Below are 14361 nucleotides of genomic sequence, written 5' to 3'. Positions count from 1 at the left end.
AAGGAAAAAGTGATAGTTCAGGGAACCCCAGCATCCATCCCTGATTTCTGACTGAATGAATATCATCAAATACATATATTTCTACATCTTCCCTGTATCTTCAGGGTAGACTATAACCTCAAACTGAGGAATAAAATAATCCCTTCCTTTACAATGTTGCTTTTATCAAGTATTTTGTCATAGAAATCAGAAAAATAGTCACCATGACTATCTTGATTGTTGTCTCTTCTGCAACATACATCTATACATGCATATGAAGCATGTATATATACACTAATGTATACATGAAAATGTACAAAGATGAACTAAATTATCCCCTAAAAATGACTTATTCTTATTCATATCATAGGATATGGGGATTCAAAAAAACTTTTCCAAACACATTGATGTAGTAAGAGATGATAAAGCCAGAGGTACAACTTAGAATATACAGCATGTGTTTTCCCATATGCTGGTTCTCAATTTTAATAATATGGGAAATGCAATAGGGGCTTGAAGCAAAACCTAAACTCTACAGATGAGACTTGAACATAGCACAACTGATATCTTGATGGATAACCTCCCAATCCTCCTAGGCAAAGGCAGTTCTACTACTTCCCTATGGCCCAGAATTCTTGCCCTTCTGTGTGGAGCTCTTGAGCTCGACATTTCATCTGCATCTGTGCTGGAGTCATGGTCTCTGGAACAGAGTATCTAACATCATAGGAGAATCAATGGTCACTTTGTTTTATTGTTTCTCTGCTCAAGGACCATGATATACTAATATATTTAACTAATATTTTATCTATGGCAATCATCAACTAATTTTATGAAGAAAAAAGGGTCCCCAACACTGGAGGGATTCATGAAACATAGAGATCAAGACATTTGATTAAGACATATGAGTTGATAGGGAAGGGCATTGTGACACTTGGCATGAAACTAAATAGTATAAACAAAAATTCACAGGACACTGGATAACATTAACTAGAGAGTAATCCTACAGTTGAGATTTCACTACAAGGGCTTCAGGGAGTCATTATGTATGTCTATAATTCTCTCAATCAGAAAGTTGTTTCCTGAAGACTTCTTCTAAATCTAAGAATCTAAGTCAAGTATGTTGGTTCACATACATGATTCTGGCTACTCAGAGGAATGACGTGGGATGGTTGTTTGAAGACTTCAAGACCAGCCAGAACAACATGGTACAAGAAGATAAATGAAGGAAGAAATGAATACACAAACACATAAAAGCCATCTTCTACATGGTAGAAACAACCCCCCAACACACACACATACACACTCACACAAACACACAGAGTTACTTTTTTACACATACACTGAAGCAGTAAGCCATGATTTTGAAAAATGTTTGAGATTTGTTTTAATAAGCACAATAAGTAGTGTAGGAAAATAGGAGTAGACATAAACTTGGTCAGATGTAGAAAACTGTTAAAACTGATACAGTGACACAAAGATTCCTAATAACATTTTCTGCTTTTATTTATATTAGCATAATTTAAATAATGATAACTTACTTAAGAACCTCATTTCAAGAAAAATATTAATGGTTAAGGTTACCAGGGAAGCTTATTTGATTACTATGAAATAAAACAACAATGAATCTTTCATTAAATAAATAAGTCAAAATAAAATTGTCTCACAAGTTAACTCTGTTGTTTCAGTAATTTAGACTACTATAACAACACTTTATATATGCATTGTGCCTTGCTGAACATTCAATTGTATCATCTTGTGATCATTGCAGAGGTATTGACATCAGCTGAGACACTAGAAAAAGTCTTCCTTAGTTGGACCCTAATAAGAACTCTGGTGGACATTTCAGCATCTTTTTCTGACTCTGAATTTCTTACAGTAGTTGAATCGTAGGCAGGGTAGAATAGCAGTAACACAATGATAGGGATTCTTATTAATATCACAGCAAACACCAAGGCCTAAATATATTGCACAGGAGCTACTGTTGATTAGTAAACGTTCTGTACAAGAATGAAACTCATAAAATGAACATGTGCAAATGTGTCCGTGTGTCCGTGTGTGTGTGTGTGTGTGTGTGTGTGTGTGTGTGTGTGTGTGTGTCTGTGTCTGTGTCTGTGTGTCTGTGTGTTAGAAGTCGGATTATTACAGTGGCTTATAGGATGCGGTCTGACTAGTCTGACAACAGCTGTCTCCTGATTTAAAAAGGCAAGAATCTGACAGTTGTCCAGTCTACTAGGTGGGTTATCTTAGTTGGTCTTCAGTCAACATTGCATTTGAATAACAGGAAAGGAATGCCTCAGTAGCAGAACAGACTAGATGAACTTGCCAGTGAGAGTGAGGGTAAAAGCATCATTTTTATTTTTTGTTTGTTTGTTTGCTTGCTTTTGTTAGTGTAAGCCACCACCAGAAGGTGGAGCTCAGATTTAGGGTGTCTTTTCCCACCAGGAATGATATAATCAAAAAAATTCCTCTCAGACATGCCCAGGTGTTTGGATTTCAGTTGATTTCAGATGTAATCAAGTTGACAACCAAGATTAGCCACTACAACTGTAAACACAGAATTCCCAAAAAAACCTAAAATGGTATTCGGTCAAACTTTCACACTCATAGATATCAGTATACACATCTACAGAGGTAAAAAAAAAAACTGAGGTTCACAAATGTAATTATATACAATCTATATTATGCACGATCTAAGTATTTAGCAAAGATAAATTTCAATGTCTTCTTAAAGTTTGAAATTATTAGTTTTTTGTGCTTTGTAATGGTCAGTTTCATTTCAGTTCTATATGGGAAGAGGCCAAAATGTGTACCACAGAACAAAGGATCTATAAAGGGTTTTTTTTTTAACTGAAAATGTAAATGCCTTCCCATTGTTTACATGTTCTGCTGTTAGTCCTTCTCTCTGATTTCTCTTCTGTGAACTTAGAGATGACAAGCACTCTATTGCAATGAAGGAAATGAGGAAATTCATACATTAAACTTTACATTACATCATCAAACTCCCAACTAAGAGTCATCCTGCTCACTTCATATGAAATATGATTTGGTACAATTACTATTGTCTTCTTCAAATTGTCCTCACAAAGCTTCAGAGTATTAGGGAAAGAGGTAAATGCTACATGATCTTCAAATATCCTACAGAAAAGATTAGATAATGGCAACTTGGAGTATCATGCTTCATGTTTTTAGGCAAGATTAAGTAGTCCTCGCTCTTTCATATGTATAACCCTCTTTGTATAGGTACAGGGATGACAGTCTAAGAAGGCATCTATGGTATGAGGAGTCAGAATTACAACCCAAGTCATTCATTAAATAGCTGAAGAGGCATATCTAAGAACTTTTTTCAAGCATTACCAGCCACTATTGTGTTTTAGAGGTTCACCCATTAGGTTATTAAATGCTTTGAGCTCCATTTTCCTTCTCTATAAAAACAGTATGACAGTGGACTAGTGGGCTTTTATAGTCATGCAGCATGAATAATGTAGTAAAAGTAATAATGATCATATAATGGTCATATTTTATATGGTAGTTACTTACCATGATGTAATTAATGCATTTCATCTTCATTATTTAGTATGGGCCTCCTGCCTTATTTCATGCAGACAGCTGTTTATTTGGGCACCCAGATGCTACCAACATCATGTCTGCCATAGCAGAAAATAGAAAATAGAAAAGACTCCATTTCCTTAATATGTTCTTAGGGATTTCTCTTCACACTGTAGTAGGTTTCTCAAGAATTGTAATTTAAAATAGGACTGGCCAGTTTCTATAAGACTCAGTTTATTAGACAATGATTGACACAATCCATAGCCAACATGTTATAGACCAAAAATACATTCATATCACTCATGGTAAACTGTGATTCCTCTTTTACAAGAAGGAGATGCTTGAATTTGAAGAACAGCTTGCTTGGAGTCTCAGACACATGAGAGTTATATTGTCAACTTTGTGGATCTATTTTTTGTAGTCTTGAAAGTGCCTAGATAGGAGCTGAGGAGGAAGGACCTGTCTTGATACCTAAGTCTGACTCATTACCATCATTACTCACAACTTTACTATCTTGAATTCATTGGTATTGTGCTGTGAAAAGATTCAAATGGAGAGGAAAATCACTTTTAAGAGACAGGGAAGCTCTAAGAAGGTTGCTTAAAGTAGCACTGTGCCTGTTGGGAACTGCACCCTGATGATTTCAAGGATTCTGAGAGTACCCTTTGTTCCCATCTCCAGAAGAGGCTCTGTTTCTGACAGGCATTCCATCATCCCTGCTGAGGAGGCATTCATTCACCCCTCCTTTGAAAATAGTGAACTGCTACATGGATAGACTCCAAGCTACCCAACCCTGGCTTTCCTGATTACTCCCACTCTTGTGGGTAATTGCTTGAGTAAGCTGACCTGCCAACAGAACGGGTCTGCTGAGATTATGGTGTAGGAAAAAAAATGGGTGTTTGCTTCAGAGCTTCCTTTATGTTTCCATTTTTGATTAAGCTCTGGCAATGGGTACCAGAAAGGATGCTGTTTCCTTGGCAGCAGATCTGTACAGCACTTGCTAATGAGACCACCACAGTGAGTTTTCTTTCTGGGGAGATGAGTGGGAATGGGCAAGTCTTGCACTCAAGTGAAACAGTTGCCCAAGTCTGTCTGCTTAGTTCTCCATTAGAGAGAATTGTGGAATAATTCTTCTTTGCCAACAAGGTCTTCAAAACTAAGCATACTGAAAGAAGATCACAGCTGGGGGAAGAGAGATCTAGAGATTTATTGAGCTAGGGGTGGGCACTGATGACGGGATGAGCCCAGTAGAGCTATTTGAACCCAAGAGGAATAGCCAAACACTGTGATTAAAATTTGAAAGTACTATGTTTTAGATAGAATGAGGAAAGAACATACTGACAAAGAACTAATGAGTCAGTCATACATCCAAATAATTAATAGTAATAACACAGAAAAAAAAGTGTTAGGAATTACTAAGAAGTAAACTTCTCTGTGTGATGCAAACAAATCAGAATGAAACAAAGTCATTGAATTTAATATGAAGAAACTGTCAATTTTATAGTAGGTATCCCTACCTGGTCCAGAACATACTGTGTAAATCAGATGGACTTGTGCATATAGTGATCTCTCTGCCTCTGCTTTTCTAGTACAGGACTACACATTCACACACACAGACACAGACACACAGACACACACACACACACACACACACACCAGAGGTGTGGTTGTTAATCATAATTGACAATTGAGTTGGATTAAAATACCATTAAAATAATAATACACACTATGGGAGGGATGTCTAGAAAGAATTAACTAAATGGAGAAAATACACCCATAATATGGACAGACCTGTCCAAGATGGAGTAAAATAGAAAGAAAGAAGCCCCAGGCATCCTCTCTCTGCTTTCTCGCCACCATGATCTCAGCTGCACATTACCACTGAGTTTCTATCCCTCATACTGTAACAACATTGTAAAGCTATAAGCCAAAATATATCTTTTATTTCTTAGGTGGTTTTTCTCAGGAGTTTGCCTCAGTGGCCAAAAGTCTAATGAAAGATTTAAGCTGTTGATTAACTTTCTAGTCAAGCTGAAGCCTGAACAAACTTGAAGCATCTCAGAGGTTCCTTATTTAATTCAGATGCCCCTGCCTGTGGAGGCTGGGAATTATGAAGGGTGGGGGACTTGGCTTTAGAGACCTGCACGTCTCAAGGCATGGCCACTCCCAAACCATTATGTTTCTCTAAGAGCATGAAGTGCTCAAGCCCAGTATGAACACAGATACTTCATCTGAAATTTTCATGCCCAGTGTGTTTTGCTCATAACATTTTTCTTGCTGTTTTTGAAAGGCTGTGTCTATTTAAAGACATTTTTAGACTGTCTGGGCCTGATACTTTTCCACATAGTTCAGACAATTTTTTTTTCCTTAAGAAATATGTGCTGATCAAGTGATGTCATTGCTTGTCAGAACTCAAAATTACAAGTTTCAAGAAAATCTCATAATCCCACCAAAAAGCATGAATTCACTTGGAGATGTCCAAATGAATCTTCCCCAAGTTATAAGCTTAGCAAATGTGACACAATTTTTCCTTCTCCTTTTCTCATGTGATCAGATAAAAATGAGAGCACACTGCCTAGGCAGAAGTCACCCTTTTTTTTGTAAACTTTCCATTTTACCACAGATGCCACCTACACGTTTTTGGCTTCCTTTGTAATAACCACTACTAGGAGAGATGGTTCAATTGTTTTAAGTACAAGCTACTCTTTCAGAGGACCAGGTTGGATTCCCGGGGCCCACATAACAGCTCATACCCATATATAATTCCAGTCTATAACCCTATAACTTCTGGCATAGGTAATCCAACACCTCTTCGACCCTCCATAGGCATTAGCCATGAGTGTGGTGTAAAAAAGTACATGCAGGCAAAATAGTCACATATAAAATAAATATTTTCATTTTAACAACTTAACTTGAAATTCTAAACAATTCATCTTCTAATACTATGTATTCCATTATTTTGGTCATCTTGGGTGATAAAGTTCACTACTCTGTGCTTCAATGTGGGAACTGTGAGTTGACTGATGTATGGTGAATAGAATAAAGAACTTCTCCACAACAATTACTAAAAGAACCAATGGTTAACTGCCATCTGTGGTATCAAGAGCAACGATAATAAGGAGGAAAACACTAATTGAGTGTGTGCATCAGATCATATATCATCATATCTGCTGTCTTGAATTGCTTCATAAGATATTAAAGAAAATCTTGGACTTAAGTTCGAGAGGCTAGCTACTTGGCTCTCATTTTAAACTGGAATTAGGAATGTCAAAGTTGAAGTTTTTGCTTCTGTGGTCCAGCTGGACTCCTCAGTAGAAACTTTCAGTAACCTCCTGTGAGTTTTAACGGAGTACTAATGATGGTGTGCTGCTCTTATTTTTGCCAAAAACTTCCCAGGTATGCAGATGGTGTCTGGGATAAAACAGAAGCTGGCTCTGCTTACTATGTCTCCTTGTGGATTCATCTGTTGTCCATCGTAGGCATGACATTTGGACCTTGATTTGGTATTTCTTCAGTTCCCTAAGCTGACACCTGGAAACACAGGTCCATATGCTATCACTGCTCTATGTACTTCAGTTCTCAAAACTCCACTCTTGAAGAGATTCCACATCAATTGATCTCAAATGATGAAAGCATAGATATAAAGACCGTAGACTAGGGAGTACTCTGCTTCTGCCTATAAGGTACAGACTTACACTGACAACCTCTATTAGAAAAATTCAATCAAATTTTCATAGTTTAAAGTTGAAATTTTGAATTATTCATTTGACAATATGATACCTTCATTCATCTAGTAAACTAGTATTTACTCTACACCTGAGATATAGTTTCTAACACATTGGGTAAAACATTATTTATGCCCTGCTTCTGTTGGTCACAGAGTGAATCAACAAGACCAGTCATTTGTTAGAAAAAGCTAATTACTTGTAAAAAGAACTTTCTTCTAGATGCAAAGAGCCTTAATTTAAATATTGAGTCTTTCTTCTTTTTAGGGACCTTGTCAGTCCCTAAAAACCTAGAAAGGTTGTAAGTTACCCAACATCTGTAATCTGCATTTACCTTATTGATAAGACATAAAAATATTGTGTTAGCTGCACATGGTCATGGTGATGATGATAGTGATGATTATGATGATGATGATGAGGAGGAGGAGGAGGAGGAAGGAAGGAGGGGGATGGGGAGGAGGAAGAGGATTATGGTAAGATGATATTATTACTTTCAAGGGGTGTTGTCAAACATTTAGAGTAGGTACTTATATATCATAACATCACTGGTGAGAATTGGAATTAGCTTTGCAACTTCCTGGGTCTCATATGCTTGCCGAGTTGCAGTCAGCCCCTAAGCCTGAACATAATGGAGGTTCCTTCTGCCAAGCTTCCTTCTGTCAGCTTTCAATGTACAGTGTGGGTGTGTGTTTAAATCCCTCTCTGAATGAGAGATCTCTACTTTGGACCTCTGACAACTTGTCTAGCACTTTTTAACTTTGTTCCCCCAAAAAACGGAATCCCACACCTTATAGTTTAGCCTAAGTCAAGAAATTGATCTTGAATTTACTCAGTGCTCAGAGTTCATGACCCCAGCACCACCAAATCCTTGGAGTGGTTTATTGCCATGCCTGAAAAACAGAAAAAATCAACTTATCCACACTGGAAATGTCAGTTAATATTTTTTCACTGTGAAACAAACTGGAGTTTCCTACAGAGGAACCTCAGTTGAGGAGTGGCCTCCATCAAATAAACCTGTCAGCAAGTCTCTAGAGCATTATCTTTATTGATGATTGATGTGGGAGAACTTAATCCACTGTAAGTGATACCACCCCTGAACAGATGTTCTTGTGTTGTATAAAAAAGGCTGATTAAACCACAGGCAGCAAGTCAGTAAGCAGCATTTTACCATGGCCTCTACATCAGTTTTTGTGCTTCAAGGTATCCTTCCTGATGGAGTTGCTGCCTTGGTTTCTATTTGATGATTGACTATACCCTAAAAGCCAAAGATAGTCTTTCCTCTACAGGTTGTTTTGTCCTTCATGATTATCAGAGCAACTGAAACAAACTAGGAAAGCCTGGTGATATTAGACTCACATGGGTTCCTTGTACCTGTCCCCATTTCCAAAGAAAAGTAAGCACACGAATCTTTCATTTTAAGTATTAAATGAAGCAATGCACCTGAAGGTTTTCACCACAGTAATTGTACTGTAAGTCTTGGTAAATGACAGTTCTTAATGTGTTCGTTGTCTTCATTCTTCTCTACATCTCTGCAGTCTGTTCCCCTCCCTCATCTGCTTTGCACTCTCTATGCAGTGATACAAACCAGCCTCATCTGCTTGAATTTATTAATGGGTACAGTCCTCATTTTCTACACCTACCAAAAGCAGAGGTGTCTTAGCACCACAGCCCTATTATGTTGAGCATAATATATATGCCTTCAGTAGCCTCTGTGATGATTTATCTTATCTTGTCTTTATTATAATGTAAGACTCATTGAACCATAAGGGTCTCTCCCTGCTCAAGGAAATGTTTTTCTATAAATACAATTTTTTTCCTAGAATCCATCAGGTATCAACATTTTAATATTTTATATACTCCAACCATACCTTCAGGACAAGAGATTTGTTTACATAGCAAATGAGCTACTGGGAATTCCTTTCAGGAGTTTTCATTCTTTGAATAATTCTAATGATGGCTGAGTTTCTAGGAAAATCTTTTATGAGGATTTGTATTATTTATGGGAGAAACAAGACCACCCAATTTGTTGAACACCCAGATATGTTCCAAGCAACTTCACAGTAAGAAGTCATGAAATGTTGGCGTGAAAAATGTGGCTATCACATGGCCTTTGGCAATGAAGCTGGGTAATTTTATACTAATAAGCCTTATACAGACCATAGTATTAGAAGACAGTATTTTTATCAGAAAATGTAAAAGAAAATGCTGGATCTTCTAAATACTAAGCATATTTGTGGTATTGGCCCATAGAATAAGTAGAGAGCTGTGTATACACCCGTAATTTTTTACACCCATAGCATATATTCCCTGAGAACCGGTGTGAACCATCCTTTTGCCCATCCTATTACCAACTCATTGACTTTTAAAACTTGGGGTTGAAAATTTTTAAGATGATATCTGGATAATTGATCTGAAGCAACGACATAGCATTCTCTCTGCTTTTGTGAAGATGGGTAATATATAAAATCCAGAGAGAAAAACACAGAGAGAAAAAAGGAATCATGCATAAAATATAAACAGATATAAGACAGCCTCAGAGGCTCTGACATAGAAAAAAATTCTCTCGGCCATTATCAATGGAATTTGGCCAATACATGGACATTGTCAGAAGCAGAATAATCCTACTCCTCTTTAAAATTATGATTTAGATGTATAGCTTGTATAGATAGTATTGTATAGACAGTATAGATAGATGGTATAGTGTATATAACTTGTATCAGATCTTGTATTAGATGTATAATTTGTACTGCTGGGAGCTTTCTTTTCTGTTTGTCACCTTCTCTTATGGGCCAGATTCCACAATTATGTGAAGGTCTTACATCAACACACTAATGTCTACTCTTTCGTTTAGAATAGAAATATTACCAAGGGTACTAACTGAGTTTCCTACTCTGATAAGATAGTCTGAACATAATAACAAACTCAAAGACATCAGCCATTCTTGCATCTGAAAATGATGCTTCTGTTCTCTTTGTAGAAGCTTCTAGTTTTTATATGGGGCTAACTGGCTGCCCATTGAATGCCAGAGGTCAAATCTTTTTCCAGAATTGCAGCAGTGGAAACTCAAATTCCTCCCTGAGATGTGTGCTTGAAAAATAATCTTGTTCTTACTACTTTGTCTCTCTAAGACTTGCTTCCACATCTCACAGCTGACTACTAGTTTCTTCCACATCCCATTGTGAAAGTATGTCACTTTTTAATGACTCTTAATTTTTCAATAACAGGTCGTGCTAATCAAGATTCTACCTTGGATGTTGAAAGAGCCATAGAAATTTTTTTAATAAGATTATTTTGACAGGGAGATTTTTACACAAAATATTTCTAAAACATTAGCTAAGAAATAAAAAATTAATACATAAGAACTAAAACAAAATGTAATAATAGAATACTATTCTAGAACTAATTTGTTATATATGCCTAATTTCAAATACACAAAGCGGTTACAAAAAAAATTATCATAACTGCCCAAGTACTTGTTATTATGAGACATTTTCAATTTCTATATGTCAAGAACACTATATCCACTTATATTTGCTCTTCTGTTTGGTCTTGTTCTATTATAGAACATTTTCTTTATTAAATAACATAGTGAATACTGACCAGGAAGTTCACCTCTAAATCCATCAAAACTTGTGTCTCAAAAATCCACACTTAGGGCAGGTGTAGCAGGAGTCCATGTCTATAACCCACCCTTTGGCATGTGGAAGAAAGAACAGCGGGGTTGAAAGACCATCTTCCCATAAATAGTGATTTGGAAGCTATTCTGGGCTTCATGAAACCAGTCTTAAAAACTACAGAAACAAATCTTATTTACAACATGTTTTACCTATAAATACATACATTTTTGTGTAAGAAATTTAAAAAACCTCACATTTGAATTGGTATTCTGAAATAGTGAATTGAATCATGAAGCATCTAACACAGAGGAGTTAAGAACATGCAGGTGCTCAGAAAAACTACATGGCAAGATAGAGGTCAGAAACAAGCTAGAAGAAACAAGTGTCAGGACAGACAGAGGCAACTCCATTACTTCTGTGTCAATGAAAACATGGGCAATGGTAACCTTCCGTCATCAGGACTCTCACAGGTGCTCCATGAAACCAAAAGAAATGTTCATGAGTATCTTTTCTTAAAAACTGGCACTCCAAGAATATGTGGCTTGTTTGAGAACTATTTCAAGAAACAACATATTACTAATATCTAAAAAAAAAAAAAGAAAATAATCTTAAAACAAATCTTATTGTGTAGAAGGCCTCCAGCTTGCAGACATCCCTTTTTCTTATAACCTCAGAAACTGCTCTCTCCGCAAGAGGACCTAAGCCTGTGGACCAAAGCAAGACTTGTCTCCTACTAGAGAGGTTATTAGGAACCTACCACTCATCTTACTAAATGACCTACTCTGTAATCCTCGGGAACACCTTTTTTAACAGGACTCCTTTAATCTTGCTCTCATTTTAGACCGAGAACATGGAGCCCTACTTAGGAACCTCAGTACATTGTAAAATGTGTTTTAAATTCCTCCTTTATATTTCAGTCATTTGCTCACACGTTTATATTTCTTTACATATGACTAGCATCCTTTATTCCAGGAGTTCCATGATTTCTACCTACATTTGAATTATTAGCTTAAATGATAAAGTTTAACCTATTGATAAAAAGGCTAAAGAGAAAACGCAGGGGCAGTGAAAGTCTAAGTGTTCTTTGTGATATTTGGGAGTTACTCAAAACCTATGTCCCACATAACCATACTCAGCTTGTAAACTGACTATTGGGAACAGTTCTGTCTAAATATTCATGTGCAATAAGGACTTTACCTGTTTGACTGATAAAGGTTTTAAGGCATTTTGGAGAAATGTGATTGTGTCTGCCATTGGAAAGGCAGAGGATATATAAAGCAAGTACCATTAAAGGAAAAATGTTCACTCCCATTCAAGTTTCAGATTACTTAGAGCCTTATTACTGAGGGAAAATGGTACATTTGCCCAAACAATCTTCCAGTGAATCACTATGTGGATATTGTTATCAATATTTAAAGTGGATATAGTACAGACACAGAAATTGTCAGAAGACCCAACTTCACATTGACATAGACAATCTAATTAGAACAGACATCAAGCAACTTCAAGACTTCAATAGCTATAATAATTAAAATAGTGTGATGAGAGATCAGATCCACCTGGGTAAGATGTTCTCACAGAGACTCCAAGGTGAATTTATGTGAAAAGGGTGGTCTTAAACAGATGATGCCGAGAAAAATTGGGAACTAAATCATGATACCTATTTCCGAGATTTCTAGTAGATCTGATGCAAAAGGGATCAGAGCACAACATGAGGAAATCAGAGTTATGAAATTGCTACACAATAATGTTAAAAACCAGAAATGACCTTGGCCACAGCCATGGGTTCAGACACAGCACCTTAACCGCTACTTTCAGTATGCACCACATCTTTGACTTGAAGATAGTTTTCATCTTTCTGTTTAATATGTTTTCTATGCTCTATTGTAATATCTTCTTTACATCATGAGCTATTTAGAGGTGTGCTGTTTTATTTTTGAACACATTTTCAGGCTATTTTTGATTGTTATAATTCGTTTATTTTTTAACAGGTTTTTAGGCTAGCATTTTGTTTATTATAATTCTAAATATGCTCAATGAACATGCTCTGTAAGAGTTCAGATATTTAAAGTGTGCTGAGACTCACTTAACCACTCACTATGTGTTCTGGTTCACTAAAGGTTTTGTGAATCCTTGATAATAATAGAGATTCAGCTACAGTGAGAAACAGGGTAACACTGGGTCAAGCTTCCATTAAGTCAAGTTTGCCAAGCATGTTCAGATCTTCTACATCCTGATCCCAGTGTGTGTGTGTGTGTGTGTGTGTGTGTGTGTGTGTGTGTTTGCATGTGTGTGTTTCCTCTCTTCTTGCTTCCATATATTAAAAGAAAGTTTTAAATCAGCTTCACAAATGTATACATGCTTATTTATCTTTGCATAACTATCCATGTGTTTGTTTATTATGTTTTATTCATTTTTGTTCTTACATGGACTTTAAAATCAGAACATCTCCCTGGTTAGTTAAGTGTTACCATTATTGGATGACAGGTTTACCTTCTCTAATCTATTGTTTCGGTGGGCATTTTAATTGCCTTCCATTTTCATTAGAATAATATTTATAGAATATAATTAAATTATATATCAGATATTTCATATACAGCTGTCATTCTCTACACATAGAAGATTTGTTTCAGGAACACTGCAAATATTAAACCTGCAAATCCCCACTCCCATATACTTTAATCACCTCCATATTCTTTATAATAGGTAATGAAATTAAATGCTACACAAGTAGTTGTTATGTTCTTTTGTTTAGTGGCTAAACACGGGAAGGACAAGCTTATTGCTCATAGTCATCACAAATATCTTTATTCAGGGGGTATATGTTGCTCTCTCTTTTCCCTCCTTCTCATTTTCACATCCTTATACATATATTTAAAATATTTATTGTGCTGTTAATTACATGTACGTGTGTGTCAGTGTACAAATATGTGCATTTGCATATGGGTGCCAATGGAGTTCACGAGAATGAGTTAGATCCTTAGTACCTAGAGTTAGAGAAGGTTGTGAACTGTCCCATGTGAGTGTTGGGAACTGAACTTGAGTTCTTTACAAGACCAGTATTCACATCCTTATTTTAAAAGTATTTCTACATAATTATACCTTAAAAGTATTTAATATCAATGTAATTGCTGTTTTATTGTGTTTGTATATTCATACCTTTTAACTGTAATTATTTTTGACAATCTTAAAATTAACTTAGTCCATTTTAATTTGATGTGTTTGCTCATACAATGGTATATATCTGTCATCTTGTTCTATATTTTTTCTTCTTTTATTACATTAGTCTATGATAATCTTATATATTACATATATTCTATTTTATTATAACAACCAAGGCCAGCTTCATGCTGCTGCCCAGGCAAGGTACAGGGCCAGGTCTCCTGAGTGCAGCAGCTGGTGATGAACATGGGCAGTTCTCCTGCCCTCATGACCCCCGGCCCAGCTCTCACTCCTGCCATAGATCTCTCTCTCCCTCTCCCTCTCCCTCTCCC

The sequence above is a fragment of the Grammomys surdaster genome, unplaced genomic scaffold (genome assembly GCF_004785775.1).
Source record: "Grammomys surdaster isolate TR1022 unplaced genomic scaffold, NIH_TR_1.0 243, whole genome shotgun sequence".
NCBI classification, from domain to species: domain Eukaryota; kingdom Metazoa; phylum Chordata; class Mammalia; order Rodentia; family Muridae; genus Grammomys; species Grammomys surdaster.
The sequence above is the reverse complement of the archived record's forward strand: the minus strand, read 5'-3'. Positions refer to the sequence as shown.